The sequence below is a fragment of the Amblyomma americanum genome, chromosome 1, assembly GCF_052857255.1.
Source record: "Amblyomma americanum isolate KBUSLIRL-KWMA chromosome 1, ASM5285725v1, whole genome shotgun sequence".
Classification (NCBI taxonomy): Eukaryota; Metazoa; Arthropoda; class Arachnida; order Ixodida; family Ixodidae; genus Amblyomma; species Amblyomma americanum.
In genome coordinates, this window is record NC_135497.1 from 392,844,304 (window position 1) to 392,850,303 (window position 6,000).

Sequence of the window (6,000 nt, forward strand, 5' to 3'; positions counted from 1 at the left end):
GCCCAGCCCTCCTCCCCTACAAACAAGTATTCCCGGCGAGGTCGGTTCAACGACCCGCCCAGGGAGAGGGGTGCACCGTTCAGTGAAACCCAGACCCCGTGAGTAAGTTCTTACACATGTGCTCGTTAACGTAGCCCACTCCTTCCTTAACGTTCTAGCCCTCGGCTCACCGGAAATTAGTGAGACCCCCCAAAAGGCGCCTGGTTCGGCCTGTTCGTCGCTGCCAGTGTCATTGGCGCAGCGGCTCCTCTTTGGCCACGCATCTGCAGCGGCGCCCTTTGTGTTTGTGCATTTTGTTTGTGTGTTTTGTTTGCACGTTTTGCTTTCGTACGCCTGTGGTTGCCGCGCTGCCCATGTCCCTCGCACCGTCTTCCTCTCCCTTTCTCTCGTTTCGCCATCTCCTTTTGTACCCCATCCTTCCTTACTATACTAGTTTTTCCCCCTTTTTTTCTTTTATTTCTATTTTTTTCCTTCCTCCCCCAATATTGTCCCTGTCTGCTCCCCGCACCCCCATCTTTATTTTTTATTCTTTGTTCAATTTTTAGAACTGTTGTTGCTATTTGCTTGTTACACTCCTTTCTCCCTCCTCTTCAGCTCACAAACTTAAAACGTCCATCTGACGCGAGACCACTACAGTCCTGAAGAAGACCGCACCGCGGTCGAAACGTGGATAAATAAATGTGTCTTTGTAGAGGTGCCCACTGCTCTTAAATCTTTATTCTGCGGAGCCAACGCAACCTACGTTCGTAATATATATATATATATATATATATATATATATATATATATATATATATATATATATATATATATATATATATATATATATATATATATATATATATATATATATATATATATATATACACCGAGTCAATATTGACTATCGTGAGCAATATGAGCAGGAACACAGGAGCGCGTCGCAGATAGCCTCGAGCCCTCCTTGTGGCGATTCAAGGTGGCCGCGTTTCGCAACATTGTGGAAAGTGTTGCGCTGCGTTGCCAGCTTCTGAAAAATGCAATAACGCACCTCCATTTCCACTTTGTTTCTGACAGCGGCCGCCACGTATCGTTACAAGTAGGGTTCGAGGCTATCTGCCACGCGCTGCCGTGTTCCTGCTCATATTGCTCATGATAGTACAGTATCCATTGGAGCAAAAATTCATGTCATCGATAACCAGTAGGGAAACAGACTACAGTCACGAAGATATTTGAAAATGCTTCATTGAGTGCATCACAAAATGTTTCACTAGGAATAACAACGCCATTCTCATCTAATAAAGTTATCATGTTGCATTTTGAGCCACTAATAATGTTCCAGCACTTTTAAAAATCTGGAATCAGCAAAGAAGGCAGCGTCTTTTGAAATAATTCTTGTTTAGCACTCTTAATTGCACCTTTGTATAGAGAGTTAGCTATCTGATAGGCAACCCAGTCATCGTGCGTACTGCTTGCGGACAATTGAGGACAGCGCAGTAAGCTATGGAAAGAGGAGCTGGTAGAGTGGGTCAGGGAACAAGCGCGGGTTAATCCCATCCTAGTCGAAGTCAAGAAGAAATCGGTTTGTAATGCGAATGCAAAATAATCGATTGTTTTTAGGAGAAACTGACTAGATAGCAAGAGAAGGCAAGCCTAGCAGGGTGCGGCAGAAAGTTAGGTGGGCGGATGAGATTAAGAAGTTTGCGGGGATAGGGCGGTCGCATCTGGCATAGGACAGGGTTAACTGGAGGGATATGGGAGAGGCTTTTGTCATGCACTGGGCGTAGTCAGGCTGATGGTCATGATGATGAAAGGGAAGTAATTGTTCGCAATCCTTGTCTTGAGTTTTGGAGTGATAAACGTCGCTAGTCTTACGCGACGTATCAACGACATAAATAAAGAAATAAAAATAGCACACTTTCTCCTCTACACTAAGCCCCTACACCCCTTAGGAATTTATACCTTCTCCTCCTCCCGCTCCCCCCCCTCCCCATTAGTCTCAATTTCTGGAGAAATCTGTCGGCTCGTTGGTAGTGGGATTAAGCGACCCGAAACTGTAGAGGCCCTTCAGATGCGCCGTAGTGATGGCCTCCGGATTAACTTCGATCATTTGAGGTACCTTAACGTGATATGACATCGCACAGTGCACTTGACGCGCTGTCGCTAACCGTCCGCCATCTAGCACTGCCGCGCCGCCACATGAATGGAACTGGATCGAGCCAATACTAGAGTTTGCCTATACTGCCGTTTAATCAGCCCGCCATTGGAATAAGCCACAGGTTCAAACAAACGTCCGTGAGATGGCGCCACTAATTCGTTTTTATGAGTACCGCCACGGCACATTGACGTGCACGTCACTTTCATTGCATGTGCAAGGGCAAGGTTGAATACACTGTGTACGCAGCAACAAATACAAGAACGAAGAACACGGACGACATAGTCTGGTACCAGTCTTGTCGCCCATGTTCTTCGTCAGGCTGAGAAATCATGATGATGAAAGGGTAGTAATTGTTCACAATGGTTGTCATGAGCTTTGGAGTCATAAACGTCGCTAGCCCTACGCGACACATCAACGACACAAATAAAAAGATTGAAAATAGCAATTCCCTTCTGCACTCAGCCCCCTACACATGGAGGAAAAAAAAACTTAAAAGAGGGAGCGCGACGCCAAGCGGCCAGCATTCGCAGGCCAAGCGCTCGTGAAGCCGCTCCCTCCCCCGTGTTTTCGCTCTCCCAGTCAGTCTTCAGTATTTTGGTGTTGGTATGTTTTAGTGCGCGCGTCTGCGCGGCCCGAGGCGCGGCCGTCTACAGCAAGGAAGCTGATCTACAGTCAGTCTGCCGCGCTAGTCCGCGCATGCGCGCGCCCAGCGGCGCTAGATATCACCGCACGCTATCACGTGGCATGGTCACGGCGGAACCGACTCTCTTTTCTTTATTGCATTTTTACTTTTTATGACTAGGCTTCAAGTCTCTCGCCGGATGTTCCCTCAGTTTTTTTTCTCCTCCATGCCCCTAAACCCCATAGAAATTTCCAATATGGCGGCGTTACTGAGGCCTCCTCCTAAAGCAGATACCTGCAGCAGGCTTGGGCAGTGTCGAAGACAAATGTACCTTCGATACTATCTGTCGATACATTACAAATAGAAAGAGACGACGCCAGTGCATTTGGCCCTTTGCGTCTTTTTCTTCCCACTTTCATTGTTTGGCGAGTAGACGACGTATATCTTGCCCTTCTGCACACTCGACGACAAAAGTAAAGAGGCGACAGGCTCACTGTTGTAGTAGAAGCAACACTTTTTCACCCCTATTTCAAGTTGCGGTGGTTTCAAACAGAAATGAACGAGTTTCGCCGTCATGCGTAGGAGCTGACAGAAGATTTTATTTTTAATTTGTCCGCATGATAAAAGTCACGGACTTTTCGACACGGGGGTCATCAGCGCCGGCAGAGTCAGATGCATCAACTGAGGCATTCGGTTCATTTGGAGAAGCAAATGGTACAAGCCCTAGTTCTCAGCACGTGCTAGTGAAACTTGAGTTATTAACTATACCCCCAGGATACTCAAGCATTCGTGGCTGCTCATTCTTCACTCTTCTTCTTTGATGAAATGCGCCTTTATCAAATACAACACCGCAATGTGTTCATCTGCTCCTGTACAGAGGTTTTTTTTTTTTTATTGGCTTCGCCTATAGCTTGGTCGCATCGTGCGGCTCGTTCGGACCTGCGGTTCGAACAAATGCTGCTACTTAATACCGTTAAGTAAAAAAAGCATTTAAATTGCCCAGACTAGCAAGATATTCTCTGCCTACTAAAAACTTTTAGCCCTATAGCTTTTGTTTTTCGTTTTATTCCTAGCTTTCAACGCAGAATGCTGAACTTCAAACTTATGCTAAATGCAGTGCTGTGGAAATAACTCTTCTGTTGAAAAATACCGACACCGACCATTAATTCATTCTCAACCCAGCGTTTCGAGACCAACTCGGTCCCTTCCTCAGGGGTGACTGAAATTCGGCTCAACATCACTACGGAGCGAAGTCTATTAACATATACGCGGATTGGAGCGTTCCCAGAGGCCGCTGCGTGCTGCTGCCGGCTCGCATTTCAGTCACCCCCGAAGAAAGGAGCGAGTTGGTCTCGAAACATTCGGTTGAAAATGAATTATTAGTTGGCGGGAGTATTTCTCATCTTATGTTTCAAAACTCAACCTGGCGGACTTCCGGCGAAGATGTTCTCGTTCTAGCTCTCCGGTTTTCGCAAGTGTACGGAGCTTGACGGGACAAATGTAGATGAATCCCGGTAAATACTGCAGTAACAAACGTAAGGAGTCATAAAAAGATTCATGTTTATTCGCACAAAGTCAAGTACCCACAGACCGACTCGCGTAAAGAACATTGGCTTTAGAAAAGACCTTGCTAGGCTGCTTCTGGGAGTGATCGTTTCAAGGTCACCACGGCTTCCATTTAGTGCTTAAGCTCCAACGAAAGGCGCTGCGCCGACAGTGCAGATTAAAGAAATTCGCGTGGCCGAATTCGTTTAAAGGGGCACTGAGGAGAACCCTATCAATTTTTTTTTTTGTTAGCAAAATCTGATAGTTCGGCATTTCATGGCTTTGTTGCCGCTTGTCGGGCAGCGAAAGATGCATTTATTTCAAAGAATTTTGGATTCGAAGTTGAAAAAGTTTTTCCCGCCGCTCTGATTCAAACTCTAGAACTCTTATGACGACACGGAGAATTCTTATGACGTCACAGGACAGAGTGACGTGAAACGTGACGTAAACGGAGACTCCGTGATTTCCGGCCGCTAGCGGTGCGGTCTAGCAGCTGCCGAAATGAAAGCTACCGCCGCCGTACGTTGAAGGCATCTATCGGGGGTCGCTACCATCGCTCTGTTTACGTTTGCACCGGCGTCTTGCCAGCGTTGCGATGGATCCCGTTCCCGAACCCGACGACGTAGTTCTCGCAAAATCTCCGGCCTGCATTTCAGCGACCTCAGCCCCACAGAGCGTGCGATGCTTTTGAGGGAGCACGGTTAGGTTAGGCGCCGGCGGGTCGTTTCCCCCTTCCTCAGTGAGCAGCCGTTGCAAACTAAATATCATAACCACAGTGCGGGGAGTCGCGAGGCGCCAGGACAGGGTCGGCGCGTTGCGCCCATCGGAGGCTGGCCGGGGCTTTGGGGCCAACGGATTGGGATTCCTTGACCGGCGCGGTTGCACGTGGCAGCAGGAGGCTTCGACGTCTCCCACGGTTGCAAGGGTCAAGTTTATTTATTTTATTGCCACAAAAAACGGATAGGAGCTCAAGGGAGGTCGCGTTTAAAGTGGGCGCCTTGAAACTAAAGCCGACGCACGACGCTTCAACGGCTTCCACTAGATCAAACGGGTCCACTGGCTCGGGCTCTCTCGCCCACTTGCATGTACCTTCATATGCGTACCGTGAATGGATCAAATTAGCCGAGAGCTCGAAAAGAACAGCTCCGCCCAACTGCCGAAGTTATTGAACTACGTCACAACGTGCACCTCGCCGCGGAGCCGAATCAGTCTGGCCGGGCCGCCGGCGGCTGGCGCACTCGGCGCGAAATAGAGACATGCTCCAAGACTCCCCGCCAGTGCGGTCAGAGTGCGCCGAAGCCGCCGAACGCGTCGGCGGTCAAGCGCTGTTGGTGTATAGAGGGTCTAGCTTTGGCCGACTAACGTCGCCGTGCAGCGCGCGCGCGCGTGTTGCGCCGGAGCATAAACGCGCCTTAACAGAGCCTGCGCTTAAGCGCTAACCAATGCATTCGTTGGCGACATATATAGGAGCCACTGAAAACCCCCGCCCACTCACTGAATAAAAAAAAATATGTGCCGAAGTTCGGAATTGAACCAGGGCCCTTGAGGCAGAGACGCTACCACTCCATCACGACGGCTCAAGTAGCAATTGTCAATAAAGGCGCATCTAGTGAATGCACTCTTCCAATGCAGAAATCTCCGCGCTTTCGCTACGTATATCCTGGCCTAACAGAGCTAGGCCATCAGCAATTTTTCT